Source organism: Gracilinanus agilis, chromosome 1, assembly GCF_016433145.1.
Source record: "Gracilinanus agilis isolate LMUSP501 chromosome 1, AgileGrace, whole genome shotgun sequence".
NCBI classification, from domain to species: domain Eukaryota; kingdom Metazoa; phylum Chordata; class Mammalia; order Didelphimorphia; family Didelphidae; genus Gracilinanus; species Gracilinanus agilis.
Genome location: NC_058130.1, coordinates 651,191,900 through 651,213,863, shown reverse-complemented (window position 1 = coordinate 651,213,863; position 21,964 = coordinate 651,191,900).

The following is a 21,964-nucleotide window of genomic DNA, read 5'->3' as shown; positions in this document are numbered from 1 at the left end:
CAACTATTGTAGCTAAGATTAAAAGGAAAGCAATAAGAGGAGAAAATTTTCATCATAAAGGCAGAGTGGGAATCCACCGATGATTTGCAGTGTAAGAAGTTATGGACTGTGAAAGTCTCTGACTTTTACCAGGTTTCCAGTCAGATGTACTAACTAGGAAAAACACTTCAACAAGAATTTTAGTTCTTCATTAAGTCCTTTTTTTTTTCATTAAGTCATTCTTCATGCTAGTGCTTTTTCTCTGAGATTACTTTATGTAAACGTATACATACATGCACACGCCTGTAAATATCTTGTATGTTCAGAGTTTACATGTTGTTTATCCATTTAGGGTGTGAGTTCCTTGAGGATAAGGACTAATTTTTTCCTTTATTCATTTTTTTTTATTTACCATGGAATCTGGCACATAGAGATTAGTGAGTCATTTTTGACTGGCTGACTTTCCACTATGTCCCAGGAACTGTTAAGGCTTTGGAGATACAGATACATATACAAAGAAAGAAACATCCCTTCTGTGAAGCAGTTTATATTCTAAGGGGAAAGATAACAAGGACATCTATAAATGCAACAGTGATTCTCTAGCCCTACTCCTTCAAGACAAAGTATATTTCATTTCAGCTTGACCTCAGGGTTCTTTAATATTTTTAGATGATCTCTTTCACTGGTTAGAGTTCTGACTTATTACATTCCTCACTCATTTTAAGGGATTCAAGCATACAGTTCCATTTGTCCAATTAATGATGGCATTAGATCTTACAAAGGAATATTTAGTTTAAATGTATAGTTAGGGCAGCTAGGTGGCATAGAATGCTGAACCTGGACTCAGAGTTCAAATATTACCCCAAACACCTACTAGCTGTGTGACTCTAGGACAAATCATTTAACCTTTTTTTACCTCAGTTTCCTCATCTGTAAAATGAACTTGAGAAGGAAATGGCAAGCAACTCTAGTATTTTTGCCAAGAAAATCCCAAATGGTGTCACAAAGAGTTGGACAAGACTAAAACAACTGAACAGCAACAACAAAATAACATAAATAAACATATGACCATCCTCCCCAATACCTTAGTGCATAATTGCCCCCATCCTATGTCAGTATCTTAGAGAGAAAAGAGAAATTAGTTTCATGTTTCTTACATAGAATCAGTCCTACCAAGTTTTAAATGTGAGGCATTTCCTGGGCTTGTATACTGGGATCTGATTTTTCAGGGCTTTTCTGCTCAGCTAGTGGCAACATTCAGCCTGGAATTTGGGGTTCCATATTCTCTACGGCTTATGCTCCCTGAACCAGAACTGAAAGAGGACAAATGAAATAAGGCCCAAATTCCAAGCTAATTCCTCCAGGATACAGGACTTACAGCATCTAAGATTCTCTTTTGACTCTTCCCTCCCTAAATTGCTGTATAATTTCCCTCTCTGGTTGAAGTAGATCTTCATCCCTCAATATAGTTGGAAAGAAAGAAAGTATGCCTCAGTAAGGTAGCTTGAAAGATGCACAGTTCAGCTATGCAGCCAATGGAGAGAGCCTGCTTTTATCTATGCAATGGACCAGTTCAGGATGCTTCTACCAGAAGCAGGTGCCTAACACTTCCCACATGGGTGCTTACATCTTAGGTGATCTGACATATGCCAACTACTTGTCACATAAGCATATCCTAAAGAGATATAAAGAAAACACATACAAATAAACAACAGTGTAATTAAATACATGGTACTGTGGGGAGGACACAGGCATTTTAGGGAGAGATTAAAAAAGACTTCATGTGAAATATGATGCTTGAGCTCTGCCTTAAAGGAAAAGGGGAATTTTAGAAGGTGGTGAAATATATTCCAATCAAGAGGGATAACTTGTACGAAGACAAGGAGATGGAAGACGGAGTGTGAGATGTGAAGAATGAAGAGAATACCCCTTAGGTTTTATCATAGAATATGGGAGTGGGAGTAATATATAGTAAGCCTGGAAATATAGGATTGGGTCAGATTGGGAAAATCTTTAAAAGTCAAACCAAAGACTTTATCTTAGAGGTTACAATGAATTCTGGAGCTTATGGAGTGCTGTGACATGTCTAGACCTAAATTTTAGGAAAATCAGTTGCCAGCTCTGTGGGGAATGGATTAGAAGAAATCTGAAGTTAAGTCCAAGCAGGGAGCAGCTGCAATTGTCTAAGAAAGAGGTGATGGGAACCTAAATTTAAGAAATAACTTTGTGAATATAGAGAATGGGCCATAGGCCAGAGAAGTTGGGGAGGTAGGAATGGCAAAATTTATCAAGTGACTGGATAGGTATTATATGGGAGAGATAGAAGAAAGTGATATTGAGGTTAGGAATCTGGAATATAGGAAGAATGATAGTGCCTTTGACAGAAATAGGAGAATTTGGAAGAAAGTCAGTTTTGGAGGAAAGATGTTTTGTTTTGGACATGTTAGGAGTAATCAGAAAAGGAGGAGGAGAATCAGGAGAGAAGTGTTAACAAAAACCCAGAGAAGAGAGAATGTCCAGGTAGAGAGAAGTTTATCAATAATAACAAATGCAGCACAGAAGTCAAGAAGGGGTCCTGAAAAAAAGACTATCAAATTTACCAATTAATATGTCACTGGTAACTTGGAGAAAGCGGTATTAGTTGAGCAATTAGTTAGGAAACCAGATTGCAAAGGTCTGAGGAGTGAGTATAAGGTAAGAAAATATAAGCAATGAGTAAAGACTGTTTTTTTAGGAGAATGGCTGCAAAAAGGAATAGAAATGTGGTATGATAGATTGAGGGGATGATAGGGTTCAGTGAAAACTTTTTAAGGATAGAGGAGACTAGGGGGCAACAGGGTAGTTCAATGGATTGAGAGTCAGGCCCAGAGCTGAAAGGTCCTTGGTTCAAATCTGGCCTCAGGCACTTCCTAGCTATGTGACCCTGGGCAAGTCACTTTACCCCCATTGCCTAGCCCTTACTGCTCTTCTGCCTTGGAACCAATACTCAGAATCAACTCCAAAGCAAAAGGTAAGGGTTTAAAAAAAAGGTTAGAAGAGACTTGGACATATTTGAAAGCAGTAGAGAAGAAACAAGCAGATAGTGAGAAAGCTTGGATTGAAGTTTAGAGAGGAGATCCTTCTAAAGGCAATCTTCTGGAGAAGATGAAGAGATGGGATCAAGGATATCTGTAAAGGGACTGCTCTTGGTAAGCAAAATGGTCTCTTCATTACTAGAAAGTGAGAGATGATTTCAAGAGATTTTGAGCTGAAGAGAAGGGGAGAAAGGCAATTTCACATTGAATGACCTCACTGTTTTCCAGTAGAGTAAGAGATGATGAGGTGCTAACCAAAATCTAATCCCAAGATAATAACTAACCTTTTTATTGTGCTTTAAGGTTTGCAAAGTATTTTACATATAGTCACTCATTCTATCCTCATAAAATTATGTTATTTTTACAAAAATGTAATGTATTCCATGTGTTTCTCAATTCTACTATGGATCCATAATCTTAGATTTAAGGAAATACTAGGGAACTTCTGTATCAGTGTTGGAAAACTGATTGAAACAGCAAGTGACTCTGGAATCAGATAACCTTGGTTCAGATATTACCTTTGACACTATTTGTATTTTCTTGGGCAAGCAACTTACTTGCCCTGGGTCTTTATTTTTCATCTATAAAATGAGGAAACTAGATTATATGACCTCTGAAGTCTTTTCCCCATCTAGATCTATGATACCATGATACTATCATCAGGATAGAACCTTAGAATCTCAACTAGAACTACCTGAAAGATAATCTATTCTAACCCCCTATCCTCACTTTATAAAGGGGACCCAGTAAGATTAAGTGACGTGCCCAGAGTTGTATAGTTAACAAGTTCCAGATGAGCTTTCAAATCAGACCTCCTGACCCAAAGTGTAGAGTTGATTCCATTAAGCTTGGCTGCCTATCCTAATACCAGGCTACTCCTCCTTGAAGGCAAATATGTAGATAGCTAATAGAGCCCAGAGTGGCAAGAGCCCTTAAACTTTAGTTATGACCGGTGTGGAAATGCAAGGTAATTCAAATTTTAGAAATTGGTTGGATTAGATAACCCTTGAGGTCTCTTCCAGCCATCTGATTCTTTCATCTGTGAGCATTTCTTGCCTTAAGCCTGCTTGTTTGCCTCTGTGTCCAATGGTCACCAAAGAACTATATAGAACCCCAGAGACTAATTCACTTGCAAATAACAACATTGAGTGGACTCTGCTTTAAGGCTGTAGGAATTTAAAACCAAATCATTAGCAGAGCACATTGTTATTTCCACTGCATTTGCAACATGTTTGCAATTTGCATATTGATTACTTTCTCCCAAACCTTCCTCAGTGGATTAGGAAAACTTTCCCCCTTGCACTGGAAGTGGAGAGATGACAGAAGTTTATGTCCTCTAGGTGTGATAAAAACAAATGTAAAACATTTTTGCCAGGCTGATGGCCTTGTGTGGACATGATGCTGCAATAATGAGCTGGTTGGTTGTTATCCATCTCTCTTTTTAGATAATGGTCGGAACAGATTATGAAAATTTGGGATGGGACTCCTAGAAAAGTTGCCTTGTGAAATGAGCTGTGGGAGCACAAAGAGCAACATGAATGATACCGTCATCATTTTGAGTTTAATAACCTAGCAGTGAATGCCTTCAACAGGAACATTGTGAGCATATTTTTAAATTCACAAGAAATTATGAATGCAGAAAAATAGATTTCCATTACCAGATGTCAAGTCAGAGCCAATGACCAGGGTCTTGGTGAGTTTGTCTTCCCTGTCATAATCTCAGAATGGCATTGCCGTAATTGAAGGCTGGCCTCAGACAGAGTTGTTCTGCTCTTTTGGCATGTGATAACAGAAAATACTATCAGTGTGATTACTGATATTCTTTCACTTCCTTTGGTCTTTAACAAATATTTTTTTTTAATTTACTATTTTACTTGAGCAGTTAGGTAGAACAGTAGACAGAGCTTGGGGACTGGAATCAGAAAGATTCATCTTCCCAAATTCAAATCTGGCTTCAGACACTTATTAGCTGTGTGATCCTGGGCAAGTCAGTTAACCTGGTTAGTCTCAGTTTCCTCATCTGTAAAATGAGCTGGAGAAGGAAATGGCAAACCAGTTCAGAGACAAGAAAATTCTAAAAGGAGTCATGAAGAGTCAGACATGACTGAAAAAAAAAACTACTTAATCACCACCAGCAGCAGCAGCAACAGCAGCAGTTACAACTATATTACTCTTTACTTTTCAGCTACCTGGATGTTGTTGGGAAGAATAAAATATCCATCAGCAATTACTCCCACCAGGTGAAGAATCAACAAATCAATCACAAGTCAACAAATATTATTAAGTGTTCATTATGTGCCAGGCACTGTGACTACTGTTGGAGATTTAAAAAAATGAGCACAAACAGACCTTGCTTTTGGGGATCCTACATTCTGATAGATGAGACGATTTCTACTTAAACAGGTTTATACAATATATGTACAAAGTAGACACAAGGGAATCTTAGAGGGGAAGGTTGCAGTTATGGGGTAGAACCTGAAAAGCATTCTGGTAAAAGGTAGCACTTGAACGGAATCTTGAAGGAAGCCAGTCATTTTAAGTGGCAGAATTATGGAGAAAGTGCAATAATGCATGAGAAATGATCAATGTAAAGGCACAACAAGGATGGGAAATGGAGCATTTTGTGTGAGAAAAAGCAAGTAGCCCAACATGGCTGGGCTACAGTATGTAAAAGGATGTGTGATCAATAATTGGCAATATAGGTATTGCTGGTGCTGTTGCTCCTTCCCCTATTTTCTTTGCTGTGTTTGTATGTGCCTCAGTTGTTTGCATTGCTATTTCTATTTTGTTCACTGCTGTGATCCCTTTCCCCCCTTTCAATTGAGCATTCTCTTCAAGTAACTTTGCTATTTTCTTTCTTAATGTCATTATCAATACAATGCTATCATCCTTGTGTCCTAGCAATTTGTGTACTAAATTCTTTAAGGACCAATAGAAGTGGAGGAATGAGATGATGACTGCAATTGTGGTTGGTATGAAAGCAAAGACCTGATCTATTTCTAGCTTCAACCATTGGCAGGAATCATATATTTCTGTGATTCCCATTTTATAACCTGGGATCACTAAGATCCAGAAATTATAAATCATAGTTGAAAAGTTATATAGTAATGTAAGGATTCCCATCATGGTACAAATTGTTTTCCCCACTGGTGCATCTATAGTACCAGTTTGAATGTAAAATTTCTATGGTACTGTGGCTTTAAATTTTCTTTGCTAAGTTTTTCCCCTTTGCTATGCTGTAGACAGGAGAAAAATGGCTGCTGTCTGGTTCAAACAAAGGCTTTTTTTCTCAGAATTATTTAGGTACTTTGCCTAAGCTGGCTCTGCCCAAAACTATTAGAATAAAGAGAGACTCTGCCAAAACTGTAATAATAAAGAGAGCCCGTAACCAGTGTTATGATAGAAGGGGAGAGAGAGAGAGTCTATGAGGTGAGACTCTCTTTAGCTCTCCCTTTCTGTGGAATATACCCTGGGAGACTTCGAGGGAGTGTCACCCCAAAACTGGGTGACCTGGATGTTCGTGCCACCCCTCACAGGAGTTGGGGGCAAGGCTTCCCTATAAGATGAGGTATGGGGTACCCCAATCCAATTCTGAATGAGGGAGGTGTTTACACAAGCCTCACCTGGAGTCAGTCAACTTCACAGCAGGTGGTCTGGCTCCAAGATGAAAGCAGCCAGACCAAGATGTGATTCCCTTCCCCTTGTTGTCTTTCTGGAACACTATCTGACTAATGAATGGCTTTTATTATTCGCAATTTAGTGGTTGGGGAAAGGGGTGAAGGGCAGAGGGATTTGGGGGTGCCCTCTTTTCTATTTCTATGGGGTCCATCACTTGGGTGGGAACTTTTGGGGTTCTCACTCCCAAACTTCTTCCCTTGCCTCTTCTTCTTCTGTTTCTATTTCTATTATTCTATTTCTATCCCTTTCCTATAATTGTAAGTTAGACTGGAAAGGGTCTCTCAGCAAGGTTGGGTAATGGGAGAAGGAGAGTAAGAGATCACTTCCAAGATGGAGTCTAAACATTTGGATGACTTGATGTTTGAAGTCTTGCTGGGTGAGATGTGATGGAATCTTTGACCAGGGAATCAGGGTTTCAATGTCCAAAGAACCTGAGGGTCAGGAAGCCCTCAGGATTGGATTTGAGCTGAGATGTCCACCTCCTCCCTCTCTCCAGTCCTCTACCGGCAGCCCTTCTCCTCTTTCCTCCTATGGAGAACTACCCAGAATTCCCTCTGGTCTCAACCATCCCCAACTGTCACCAGCTCTCAGCCACTCCTTCTCTGACTCCTTTTGTCCCATCCCCTTTGCACAAATCTTATCCTTACAATATGTAAGAGGACTGAAAAGATAGGAATGGGCTAATTTGTAAAGAGTTTGAAATGCCAAACAGAAGTATTAATGTTTTATCCTCAAAGTAATAGGGAGCCACTATCATTTATTGAGTATGGAGTTTCTGTGCTTTAGGAAGATCACTTATTTATAAAAGACACTTCAAATGTGGAAAGATTCAAGGAAGAGAGACCAATTAGAAAACTGTTGTCATAGTCCTTGTGAGAAGTAATGAGGTCCTAAAGTAAGATGGTGATGATATCCATGGAGAGATGGTTAAGAAAGGGTGTTGAAAAATAAATGACAAAATTTTGCAGCTGCATTGGATATATGGAGTGAGTAATGGACAGGAGTTGAAGATGGTTCTGAAGTTAAGAGCCATGGTAACTCAAGTTAGAGTTACCTTTTCTAATAATAAGGAAGTTCAGGAGAAGATTAGGTATGACAAGAAAAATAATAAGTTTTGTGGCATACATGGTAAATTTGAAATGCCTGTAACATTGAGCTTGAAATGGTGAGTTGGCCTAAAACCCTTACCTTTTGTTTTGGAATCAATACTCTGTATTAGTTCCAAGGCAGAAAAGTGTTAAGGGCTAGACAATGGGAGTTAAGTGACTTGTCCAGAGTAGCACAGTTAGCAAGTATCTGAGGTCAAATTTGAACCTTGAACCTACCATCTGTAGACATGGCTCTCAATCTACTGTACCATCTGGTTGCTTTCTAGGGCTATTTATATACATCTGAGAATCATTCCTTTAGAAATTATAATTAAAGTAATGAGAACTTATTACATCTCCAAATGAGAATGAAAATAAAAGAGAAGAGGACATAGGATAGAGCCAGATCCACTTTTAGTGGGCATGATGTGAACAAAGATCCACAAAAGGAAATGACAGAGAGGAGGAGAAACAAGAGAGATTAGGGTCACAAAAGCCAATAGAGGAGAGATTATCCAGGAATACAAATTAGGCAATGACACCATAAACTGCAGAGGAATCAAGCAGGGTGAGAATTGAGAAAAGGCCCTTAGATATAAATAAAAGATCATTGTTAACTTTGGAGAGAAATTTTTCAGTTTATTAATGAGGTCAGGATTCAGAATACAGAGCAATTAGAAAGGAAAGTAAGTAGGGATACCAGTAGATTTGAATGAAGAAATAGTGGTATAGCCACCAAAAGGCAATTAAGTGTTATGGAAAGAACATCATAATTAGAGTCACAAAAACTAGGTTAGGACTAATACTTCTCAGGAAAATGACTTAATCTTTCCAAGTCTCAGTATTTTACCTGGGAAATGGGTTTAATAATCCTTAAATGTAATAATGCCATGTAAATGTATATAGTTTTTATTTTTGTGGTTAAGAGAAAAGGGCTTGCAGAAATGTTTTAACATCCATCATTTTATATTCAATTTTTATTAAATTCATTCCTTAATTCTTCCATTCATACTTATGCCTGTTCTTATTCTTGAATAGATAGCATTTATACTGAAAGCTTAAGCTTTCTTTCTTCAGAGTGGAGTTCAAGGGGAAAGATGAAATGTTTGTCCATGTTTATGGCTTTCAAAATTGTGACAGAAAAATTGCTCCCTATTTATATCTCCTTTTTACAGCAATAAGCTAGTCTTTCATTCCATTCATGAAATGGAATAGCTGATCTTGCCATCTAGTTAATAATTAGGGAATTTCACCAATAAGGCACTAACTATATTCGCTACTGGGTTGAAAACATGTCTAAGGAATCTGTGAAGGCACCACACACTGAAAGTAACTATTTTGAAGGATTTAAGGAGACAATTGGGAAGAAATGAATGAGTTTTGTCAAGTCACCAAATCACAATCTGGTGTCCAAAATAAAGTTAAACTGGAAAATAAAAAGGTTGGAGTATGCTCTTGACTCCTCAAGTTGAAGAAGGGAGGAAGGTGAGAGGGAAAGACATTAAATACTTGCCAATTGGAAAAAAAATGCAATAACAAAATGGCTAGTAATGCCATTTTCTAGAAGCAGCAGAGAACTACAATAGGTAAAACATACAGACAATCTCTAAGAATCCAAGATGTAACCTGTCTACTAGGAGTCCCACTTAGGGCATGCCTGTGAGTGTCTGAAGTCTCATGAGTCTGTTAAGAAGGACTGCTCATTAATGGGGTGGGAGGTCTTTTCCATGAGCTCTGATTTGAGTTCTTTTTATTTTAAGAGGTTTACAAATAATATTTTCTTCATTGGGCATTGTGAATTTCTTTCTTATAAATGGTGCACATGATGGCACACTAAAAAAAGCTGTTCAAAATGTGCTATTATGAATATGTTCAGGTCTTACATACCAATTTCACAAAACTAGGCCTTATTCCTCTTAGTTGGCATTCCTTCCTTACACTTCTGTCTGGTCTTATCCTTTATGTTAGAATGGTTCTATATCTCAAAGTTGGTGGATTTTGTTTCCAAGGCTTGTTTTCTTTTTTTTTTAATTCTCAATCTTAGAATTTATTTCCTTCAATCCTCAGGTCTGAATATGACCAGGACTGGGGCTAGAATCTTTCTTTTGCGGTCAGTCCTCATTCTTTTCCTATGGATTTTCATCTTTATTTCTCCTCACCTTAGGCTCACTGATCTAGAACAGACAAGTCTCACTTTTTTCTCCTGACTTCCATTTTCTTTTTCTCTTTCCAAATTTTCAAATGGTTTCTTCTTGGTCTCTAGGCTTTAGGTCTCCTGAAGCTCTTCCTGCTTTTCCCCCCCTCTAGATTTCACCCTTTCTGGCCATCAGCCTATCTTTTTTTTTATTTGAAGGAATTATAACCATTATCATTGCCCTTTCTGGTTAAATGCCTCTTCTACTTTTGCCTCAGATTGGTATCAACACTATTATTCTAGACAATAAGGCTAGTTCTTTACACCTCCCAATTCAACTTCCCTTATACTTTTCCTAGCTTGAAGTCCTTCTCATTCTCAAAGTCTATTCCAGTTCTAACCTGTGCTCATTTCGTTGGAAGAAAGGATAAGGACAAGCTTCCTCTAGGGGCAGTAAACATCTGTTGTAGCTTTCTAAAGCTGGTGCACTTTTAGTTCAGATTTGATATTGGAACAAAATGAAGCTTTTGCAAGGCAGTGAATGTTTAGTAGAAGAGGTCTACTTTGCCCACACACAGTGAAGATATACACACAAGGAGCTCTTACTTTCCTTGGATTTGGCTTCCCACATTTTCATCTGGAAATAAGTTATCAAAGTATAGCAACTCTTGTGGTCCCTGGAACCCTTCCTGTCTGCGAGACCTGGAGTGCACATGGCTTTAGTATTTTATTGACTCTAGGCCAGGAAGTTACATTGGAGAAGCTGGCCTCACTCAGTTTTCCTAAGGGAAGGAGGCTTCACCAGGGAAGCCTCTGAGGCCAAAGGAAGTTGGGTGGGGAGAAAACTGTGTCTGGAAACTGCTGTCTGTTACAATTGCTAACACAATTTCTACCCATAACTATTGTTTGCACCACTTTTCTGATCTTGGAGATTACAGGTGGCTCACGTTGTCCTAATGTCAAATGTTCTTCTTAAAGGGATCTGTCCTAGCTTACAACTGGAAAAATATTCCCAAATGGACAATATTCATTAATGGATAATCCCCCTCACCCATTGGGCTAGTCTGGTGTTAAAGCCTCTTTCATAGAGTCCTCAACTTACCATCTGGCAAAGGAAATCTGTTTTGCCCAAAATTATTATTGGAAATTTTTGGCGCAATGTTCCTACTGAGGATACTAGTGATTTGGGCTCCTTTGGTTTCTCTTGGTAGCCTGTTTAATGCCATCCAGAGAAAATGAATGAAAGGGATATTTTAGATAAATCACAAAACAAAAACATGTTCCTATCATCAATTCCAAAAGATGTTGGCAGTCTCTTTATTGATCCCTGGCCTTCTGTTCTACTCCTTCTTCACCCAACATCACTTAAAAACCAAAACATAAATAAATCTCAAACCTGGACTGAAAAACAGAGAATCAAAGTCCCCAAGCTTTAAAAACTGTATTAACCCCTTCTGGAGCTGTGGAGAAGTCATTGTTTTATGCAGATCTTAGTAGGCCAATACCTAATCAACAATCAAAATGCTTGTCCTTTCTTGCTCTAGTCTCCATGACTTCATTCACCACAGAATTAGGTGCAGTTAGGTGGCTCAGTGGATTAAGAGCCAGACTTATGGATGGAAGGTTCTGGGTTCAAATTTGTCTTGCTATTTTTCCCCCCTCATGTTTGCATTTTTTTTCTATATCATTTAAAAATTTTTTGTATTTAATTAATTTTCCATGGTTACATGATTTTTGTTTTTTTCCTTCTCCTCTTCCCTTCCCTTCCCAGAGCTGACAAGCAATTCCACTGGGTTTTACATGTATCATTTATCAAAACTTATTTCCATGTTATCAATATTTGCAACAGAGTGATCGTTTTGAGTCTACGTCCCCAATCATATCCTCATCAAACCATGTGATCAAGCAGTTGTTTTTCTTCTGTGTTTCAACTACCACAGTTCTTTCTCTGGATGAGTTGCCTTGCTATTCTTAAATATCCCCTTCCTTCCTTTAAACTGACATGTGCTAAAGACATGGTGGGGCTTGGAGAAGAACATTGAAAAGGAGGCAAAGAGAGGTGAGAAATAAAAGTGGAACTCAATAGTCACTGGAAGGAACCAACAGAAAATGTTAAATTTTTTTTCTTGACTAATAATACTTAGCACTTTCATAATACTTCAAGGTTTGCAAATTGCTTTGAATACATGATCTCATTTGATCTTTGAGGTGAGTATTGTAATCATCCACCTTTCTGAATCTGAGAAAACTGAATCTGAGAAAAAATAAATTATTTGCTCAGTCACGTAGGTAGGAAGGGTCTGAGGAAAAATTGAATTCAGATCTCCTTGATTCAAAGTCCCACATGCTAACCACAGTGCCACCTAACTGTCAGGATTCTATTGCCATACCTGATAGTTTATTACTCATAAAATACCAATATCAAAAGTTACCCATAAAGATAAATAATTAAAACTTTTTGAACTATAAAGGTCTAACAATACCCTGGCTTAGTTCAAAATTAGCTTAATAACCTCTATGTACCTGGTTTCCCACGTCTGTAACTTTAAAAATTCTGTTTTATTAACTGAAGGCAGTACTTTTTACCTGTTTTATATTTCTTTGTTTTTTCTATTGGGAGAGGGTAGGGAGGAAGGGATGTTAGAAAATTAATGATTAGGTAATACTCTCTGTTATATACTTGTAAATTCACCATGCAACAAATTGCCTTCTTCTTTGTGATGAGAGTAAGTTCAGGTTTGTACTATAGATACACAATTGGCCTTCTTGCTTTGTTCTATAGATGATATCCCATCTATCTCCTGTGTCCACCTTCACCCCCTCTCAGTTTATGATTTTAGGCTGTCCTCTATTCCTGTAACACTTTCCCTCATCAATATACATCTTAGAAAACCTGGTTTACTGGTGGATAAATGGATGGCAAAAATCTGTTAATAAGGAACTAATATTCATTAGACTGTGTGTCTCTCATCCAAGGTCCAGGTTAATAAAGTTTGGAAAAGTTTGGCACTTAAGATTGGTCATAGGATTATCAATAGTGATTGGACCTGTTATTTCATTGCTATTGAGAACTACTGGATGAAGAAAATCCCTCTACCTAGGAAGGTTGATACCATCTCTACAATTTCTATTCTCAGAAAATTGCTTAAAGCCATTAGTGGTTACTTGTCCAGGTTGCCAGTCAGTATCTCTCAGAGAAGGGACTTGAATTCAGGTTTTTCTGCCTCCAATTTCAGCTCTCTATCTACTACTAAATCCCTACTTTTAGATTTGTCCAGAGAGTGAAGAATGCTTTCATTTTCAGAGATTCATGAGGACTGAAAACCAAATCTTTGAGGAGATGAAGGCTATATATCAAGTCATGTCAAGGATATCCACAATATGATATCCTGTGCATTCATATATTAAAATTTCATTTCAAATTCTTGAAGTAATAAAGAATATTGAAGTATCAAGACCTACAATGCAATAACAAAGAAATTTTCAAATCACTGAATCTCTTTTAGGAAGGTGTGTGAAGCAAAAAAAATATAATAATAAAATTAAGATGTTATGTCTATTAAAATATTCCTCCCTTATCCAATCACCTCTCTGTTTGAACTGGATTGTTTTATATACTTTACCTGAAACAACATCATAATGGACCAAATGTAGAAGAAAATTTGTGCATCTGTCTTCTATTAAAACAAACTTTAAAGAGATTTGCAAAACTATTTAGAACCATTGCACACTTCTCACTATTTTTTGGGAAAAACAAAGTTATTTTCACAAATTATTAATTACTTTAACATATGTGGGTTTATTGTTGTTATTTAAAATGTGTTAAGTAAATATTTTTAAGTGACCAGTTTTAATTTTTAACATTGCAAATATGCATAGCTATTGCTCAGTGAAACAAAAGCTCATTGAGTTACTCAATAATTTTTAAGAGTATAAGGGAATTCTGAGGCAAGAAAGCTTGAGAATTGCTACAGAATCTTATGCGCAAGTTGCTATTGTTGTTTAGTCATTTTTCAGTTGTGTCTGAGTCTTTGTGACCTCATTTGGGATTTTTTTTTTGGCAAAGATACTGGAGTAGTTTGCCATTTCCTTCTCTAGCTAATTTTACAGATGAGGAAACTGAGGCAAGCAAAGTTATAGCTAGTACATGTATGAATACAGATTTAAATTCAAATCTTCCTGACTCTACGCCCAGCACTCTATCTACTGAACCACATGGCTGGCCCACGTACAAGTATGTCTTAGTAAAAACTTTTGAAGAAGACAGTGAGGTAAACAACAATGAAGTGTCAGGACACACACAGTCCTTAATTATTTTCCCTTTTAATTTGAAGTGCTCCTTTCCTAGTCAGTTGTAAGTTGCATCTTCTTTGCTGTATTTCCCTTCTCTGCCAGCTTTTTGGAAATGTTCACAGATGTTTTTCCCTGGGAACAAATGGATCACATAGCTCAAGGCAAAGCATACCCAAAACACCCCTTTAAGAAAATTCTGAGAAACTATTGCTAAGTGAATTTCTGCAGCACAGCTGCTCTTCAATTCCCTCTTTATTTTTTACCTTTTTATGGTTCTCTTGAATTTTGTATTTGGACATCAAATTTTCCATTTAGTTTCTTTAGGAATGACTGGAACTCTTCTGTTTTGTTAAACACCCATACTTTCCCCTGAGAGTAGATAGTCAGTTTTGATGGGTAGGTGATTCTTGATTGTAGACCCAATCCTCTTGTCTTCCTGAATATCACATTCCAAGCCTTGAAGTCCTTCAGTGTGGAGGCCGCCAAATCCTGTATAATCCTGATTGGGGCTCCTTGATATCTGTCTTGTCTCTTTCTGGCCATTTGCAATATTTTCTCCTTGACCTGGGAGCTCTTGAATTTGGCTATAATATTCCTGGGGGTTGTCTTTTGCGAATTTAATGTAGGGGGTGATCTATATATTCTTTCAATGTCTATTTTGCCCTCTTGTTCAAAAAATGTTCAATTTTCTTGGATAATTTCTTGTAATATGATGTCAAGGCTTTTATTTTGTTCTAGGCTTTCTGGTAGATCAATAATTCTCAAATTGCCCCTCCAGGGTCTGTTTTCAAGGTCAGTTGACTTTTCAATGAGATATTTCATGTTTCCTTCTATTTTTTCATCCTTTTGATTTTGCTTTATTAATTCTTGCTGTCTTGTGAGATCATTAGCTTCTACTTGACCAATTCTAGTCTTTAAAGACTGATTTTCAGCCATGATCTTTTGATTTTCATTTTTGCTTTGGTCTATTTTGCTTTTCATGACTTCCAGCAGGTTGATTCTAGTCTCCAATTTGCTTATTATTTCATTTCATTTCTGTGTCTCTTTTTCCATCTGAGCAATTTTGTCTTTTAAACCATTATTTTCTTTTAGTATTCCTTTCATTTCCTTTCCCCACTTTTTGCCCCATTTTTCTTCTATCTTTCTTACTTGGTTATTAAACTCCTTTTTGAGTTCCTCGAGAGCTTATGACCAATTTCCATTGTTTTTGGAAAGTTTGGATGTGTTTCCTCATTTGTCACTCTCTGCTGTTGCTTCTGTATTTTACTCTTTAACTCCATAGAAATTATCCAGGGTCAAGATCTTTTTTTACTGCTGCTTATTCCTTTTGCCACAAGAGGATTGGGGTTCCTGCATGTTGATTGCTTTCTTAGCTTCTGTCTCACAGGGCTTTGCCTGGGTAGTATCTTCCCTTCCCAGTCAGAAGCTTGAGTGAGGGCAGGTAATGTGATATTCTTTGTGCAATGTACTTCAAAGCATTTTGCCCTGAGACTATCTTTTCCGCCCCTGCTGCCTAGACTGTGTCCAACCCTGTTTCTGTTCAAGCTCCATGTTCTGCTGCTCAGGCTCCGGGCTCTTCAACCTTGGGTCTCAAGTCTTGCTGTCAATACCTCACACTGCCCTCAGGGGTAAGTCTGTGGTGCTTTCAGCTAGCCCCAAAGAATTTAGAGATTGCCTGGCCCTCACGTGGTAGGTGGTATTGGAGATATGTGATAAACTTGTGTTTGGATAAGTGCAGTTTCATCCCGTTATAGCATACAAATCCCCAAATACTGCCTACCTTTAAGACTACATCCAGTGGGACAGCTCCTTTACTTGTCTGATTTTGATTTCTGTACTTTTGAGATGTTTTGTAATGGTTGATTGGAAGGAGATTCAGAAGACTCCTATTACTATGCTACCATCTTAGCTCTATCCCTTGGTCTTCAGTTCCAATAGAGTCCATTCTAACCCATTAAACAAACATTATTTAAAAACAATTATTTTGTTATCTATTCCCCAATTACATATAAAAATCTTTCAACATTCATTTAAAAATTCTTTTGAGTTCTATATTTTCTGCCTCTATCCTGCTCATCTCCCCTTCTTCAGAAGGGAAGCAATTTGATATTAATTATACATATGAAGTAGTGATGTAAACAAGCATTATTTTAAAGGTCCTGCTAGTACCAGGGAAGAGCCAGTATGGTGTAGTGATTCCATGATTTTTGGAGTCAGAAAGACTTGGGCTAAAGTTATGCCTCTGACCTGAATAATTAGGTGACCAGAGATAAATCACTTAGCCTCTCAGGGTTCTGGACAACTCTCTAAGGCTATAGATAAGTTGAAAATAAGTTGCTGACCTAATTTTTGGATCCCTGGATCTAAATTTACATTTATATTCTTTTATACNTTGCTGACCTAATTTTTGGATCCCTGGATCTAAATTTACATTTATATACTTTTATACATTTATGTATACTTATGTATACTTATATACAGTTACATATATATGTGTGTATATATATGTATATTAATACATACATACATCCATATATGTATATATATATATGCTTTTACATATATATTGGTTTCCCCCATAGAATTCCATATTTGCTTCCTAATGCTTAGTGTAGTGACTGGCATATAGTAAGCATTTAATATATACTTATTGATTGTTTCTATGTTTTCCTGATGACATCATTTGCCCTCTTATACTGAGCAAATGAATCTATAAAACAAAGATCAATTGAAAGAATCCAGTGGATTTTGTTATGTTGGTGTCTAGTTTTTTATGGACTCTACTGTTCTAACTATTCTCACAGAAATATTCTGCCTTCAGCTGGTGGCATGTATATAATTCTTTTTATTCTTTGGCTACCCAAATTCCTCAAAAAATTATCCTTACATAGGACAGATAGTAGAATCAGTGATTTCTCTGAGTGGTTGTTTTTTAATTTGGAAGCATGGTATTTATTCAGTCACAATTCAGCTTATTTTTCCACTTGGCTGGCCCAACCTAACTATTCACCTTTAGAGACCTTACCTTCTATAAACCCTTCCCTCACCATTAGTACACAAGCTCAAGACTGGAAGGTATCTTAGATGTATTTTAGTATGGTGTTGTAAAAAGAACACAAGATGAGGTTCATTAAATCATTTCTTATTGTGAGGAAATTGAGGTACAAAGAATTTATGTAATTACTTCTAAGGCTTCTTTGGTAGTAAGTGGCAGAGCTCAGAATTGAACTCACTTCTGAATCCAGATGCTTGAAATCTATGTCCACTGACCTCTCTTTCTTTTTCTACTCCTCAATGATCTTCTGAATAGTATGGAAAGAATGCTAGATTTGGTGAGAGATGATTTTGATTCAAATCTTGATTCTGTCTTTTTAACCTAGGAAGAGTCACTTTCTATTTCTGAATCACAGTTTTGAGGAAATTATAATTATTCTGTATCACTTAATAATTGATTTTTGTTTTGTAATTGACTCTATTCTGTATTACTGTCCCATTTAGTATGATTGTTCATGCCATATTTCTCAATCTCCAAATTAAGCTCAGGGATGCAGTTTTCATTTCTAATTAGTTTCAAGGTATAATTAAAAGGGAGCTTAAAAAATCACTCATACTATTAGCTCTTGGGACATCTGCTTGTTGTCTGTGAAACCTCAACCAGCTTAATTTGGTGCCATTTCCCAAAAGACATGTTGTCTGCCCTTGTCTGTCCTTGTGCAATTAGGGGAGATTCAATCTCCTCCAAAGAGACAGCAAGGCTACCTAAGGGTATTGATTTCTTGATAAAGACTACTAGAGGCAGAGGAATCCTATAAAAAAGCTAATATTCCTTTTTGTCAGAGATGGGTGTGATAAGCCATACTTGAAGAATGCCAATTCACTTTTCTTTGTATAGCCAATTGTAATATTCCTTAACTACCTAGACTTTCTCCTTTCCTGTATGTCAAAAAAAGTGTCCTCCTCCTCTTTTCATGGAGTCACTGGCTTTGCTGATATTTGTCAATGTGATCCTCTTTGTCAACAGTTATATGGATCACTGTTAATAGCAATGTTAATAAACAGATCTTGCTTGGAATCTGAACCTCAGTCTACCTTTATTACATTTACTTATATACTATAGTTTCCTTATTCATACAAATAAGTGCCGTGGCCTTGATAATATCTGATCCCTTCTAATTCTTGATTTTATGATTATAAGTTTCACCTGTCTAGAATGCCCTTCTTCCTCCAAATCCCTATTCTCCTAGCCTCTACAATTCCTATCCATCCTTTAATACCTAGGTCAAACTCTCACTTTCATAAAACATTCTTTGATCACCCCATCTTAATTGACTTCTCTCTCACCCACAAAATTGTCCATAGAATTCATATATTAATCACCATCTTTCATTTCTTTTGTTATTGTCTTGTCTTAGAATACACATCTTTTATTGTTATTTGATTTTTCACAAATTTCTCTCTTGGCACCTGAATTTGTCTATAAAGGCATTAGCAAATCTTTGTAGAATACTTTTCCATTAAAAAGTACTTTCACGTATATTACATTTTTTGACCATTAGAACAACCCTTTGAGGTAAGGACTACAATTATTACTGTCTTTATCTTCTAGATAAAGAGATGGAGACTCAGAGAGGTTCATTGAATTAGTAAAGATCATGTGATTGGGAAATGGCAGAATTGAGACTTCTACCCAAGAAATCTAATCCCATGTTCAGTGTTCTTTCCACTATTATATAATGAAAATCATAGTATCTTAGGGCTAGAATGGACTTTATAGATCCCTGGGAGTCTCCTTAGTTTTCCCGTGGGAAGGCAGAGGCTCTCAGAAGATAAATGACTTATCTAAAGTCATTCAAATATGCCACAGTTAGAATCTGAACTCAAGTATTCTGATGAATAGGTCATTTCTTTGTCCAGTTATTAGATATTATTAGATATTAATATATTAATAACTATTATAAGTTCCTTAAGTATAGAATACTTGTTTTGACTTTCATAGGACCTAAGAGAATGCTTGGATAGTAGTAGGAGCTCAATAAATATATATTTATTTGATATAATAATAATAACTAGCTTTTATATAGCATCTATTATGTGACAGGAATTGTGCAAAGCATTTTACAGATGATTATTTGAGTTTTATAGCAGTGCTGAGAGGTAGGTACTATTATAATTCTCTTTTTATATTTCAAGAAATCAATGGGAAAAGAGGCCAAGTGACTTGTTCAAGGTCACACAGCTAGTGTCAAATGTCAAATTTTAACTTATATTTTCTGATTCTAGGTCCAGAGCTTTATCCACTTTGCTATCTAGCTCAAGAATTATTTTTTATAGCTTCTGATTTTTTAATTCTCTATTCCAGCTTAGTTGCCATTAGCAATAGGAAGCAGGAAGAACTCCTTTAAAGACATAAAGGAAAATGTACAATAACTGAAATATTAGGATTAGTTTTTGTCCAAGAGTTTAGTGGAATTTTTTTTTCTCTCTGAGAGACTCACAAAATTCATAGCTTTTAGATACTTTCAATATATATAGTAATTTTGTTTATTTTATATTTCCATATATAGATAGATGTGGATAAAGGATAGATCTTGGCATTATAATGACTTAATTCTGAATTCTAACTGATGTATGTGTAAGGAAGTTAATGAGTGGACTTTGATTATGAGGATAGAATTGAAACTCTGGTGCTTCCTGTAGTTAGCAGGAAAAGCCAGCAATTGAGGTAGAGGACAACAAGGCAGAAGACAGGCTGGATGTCCCCTGGTTGGTCCCATGGGCAATCAAGCAAAAGGGGAAGAGTGACAGTTGGCTCGTGAGGCATGACGTATGAGAATCAGTAGGTGAAGAGAAAGTTAGATAAACTGAGGTAGGATGGGATTTTACTCTCTTCTACTTTCATATTGAAACTGATTGAGGACTGTCGGCACTATTGTGGTAGAATATAGGTAGAAAGCCAGTTAAATGAAGGTTATTAATCCTTTCTTTAAGAATGATCAATTTCCTTATTCTTCTCTTATTCTCTCCTTTCTGATTAATTAAATATTAAAATCTATGGCCAGTCTCCCCAGTTTTAATCTTAAAACATAGACCATGTGAAAATGGGTACATCTCTTAACTATTCAATATCCCAGGTAATTCTCTAAATTATAGGTGAGTTGCCATGTATCAGTTAGAGGGAATTTCCATTAACAGCAGTTTCCTTCACTAGTGAAGTCATTCATCTAGATTCCCCCCAATCCTTCATTCAGTATGTCTAGATGGGGCTGTATATGAGTCAGAGACTATTTAGAGGTAGAAACAGAGTTTATTAAGTTCAGTCTTTTTATTTTGCAAATTATAAAACAGAACAATGGAGCATCAAGAATTTAAATAGCTTTTAAAACTAGAAGGTAATTTAAGGATAAACTAGACAATCTCATTTTATAAATAAGGAAACTCAGCCCCAATGAGATGTTTCCTAAGATCATAAATATAGTAAGTGACAGAGAACCAATTCCTCTGAACCCATTTTCCCAGGGCTTCTACACCAGAACTGAAATGATGGTTGGAACAATCTTAAAGTTTATGGATGTTTTTCTCTCCCTAATTCAGAGCCAAAAGTTTCTGAGATATGATTTTTCCCAGATGTTCTGGAAGGAAATGGGCATGAGTTTGTAGTCATTTGGTAATGACAGTTGGAATGTGTTTTTCTCTTCCTTTGCTACTTGTTTTTAGTGCCAATGAAATTTTTTACTATTAAAATGCATTTTTTTTGCTTTTGTCTCTTAGTAAGACAGGTATTGAATAACTATGTTCTTCTTGAATCCCAGGTTTCTGTCCACTACTCTTCTAATTGACCCTCATGCTATATATGCTTCTGGTGAGCATTTGCGATCCTCTCCTGCTTCAGACATCCTTATCAAAGCACAGGATCATATATAATCCCTTCTGTAGAATACCTTCCTGAATCTTGAGACTATGCTCTGGAGAGGTGATCTTTGTGGAAGACCTCTACTCAGGCAGCAGTTGTTTAAATAAACCACTTCTTGGCCCAGCAGATCTTGGAACAAGTTCATGAACTTCTAAAAAGCTGTGGAAGTGTTGTTGCATAACCCAAGTGTGATAACTTAGTATCCTCCTAAGTAGTACCAGGTCTGGAAGGCAATTTTTCTATTGTTCCTTTAGATTTGGACAATGTTGCAAACTTGGAAGGTTCGGGTTGGGAAATACTATTATGTGTACTATTTTTCCATCATATCAGGGTAGGGAATTGTGGTCTCAGATGGTGATAGTATTTAGGGCACCACAACAATTCCCAACCTTATGTTTTTGGCTTTCTTTTTCATGAATAACAATGGGAGGCAAACAGAAGAGGTAGACTTCAGGATGAACCCTTGCACCATGGGGAAAGATCACTGGCTTTGGAACTAGACTATATAAATTGGAATCCTTTACCTTTTATTACCTGTATGATCTTGGACAAATCACTCATCCTTTCTCAGTTTGTTTCCTCATATTATAAAATGAAGGAACTTGACTAGATGAATACTAAGATCTCATCTAGGTAATCTGTAATAAAACTAAATCAAATATTTTATTGCAAAGTTACAATTTGAAAGTAACTCAAATTTTATCCATATTTTGTTAATTTACAAAAGTTGTAAAAATAAATATCTAATGAGCTTCTAGCTCTAAACCTATGATCCTATAATCTTTCTGTTATTTTCCAAAAACTCCCA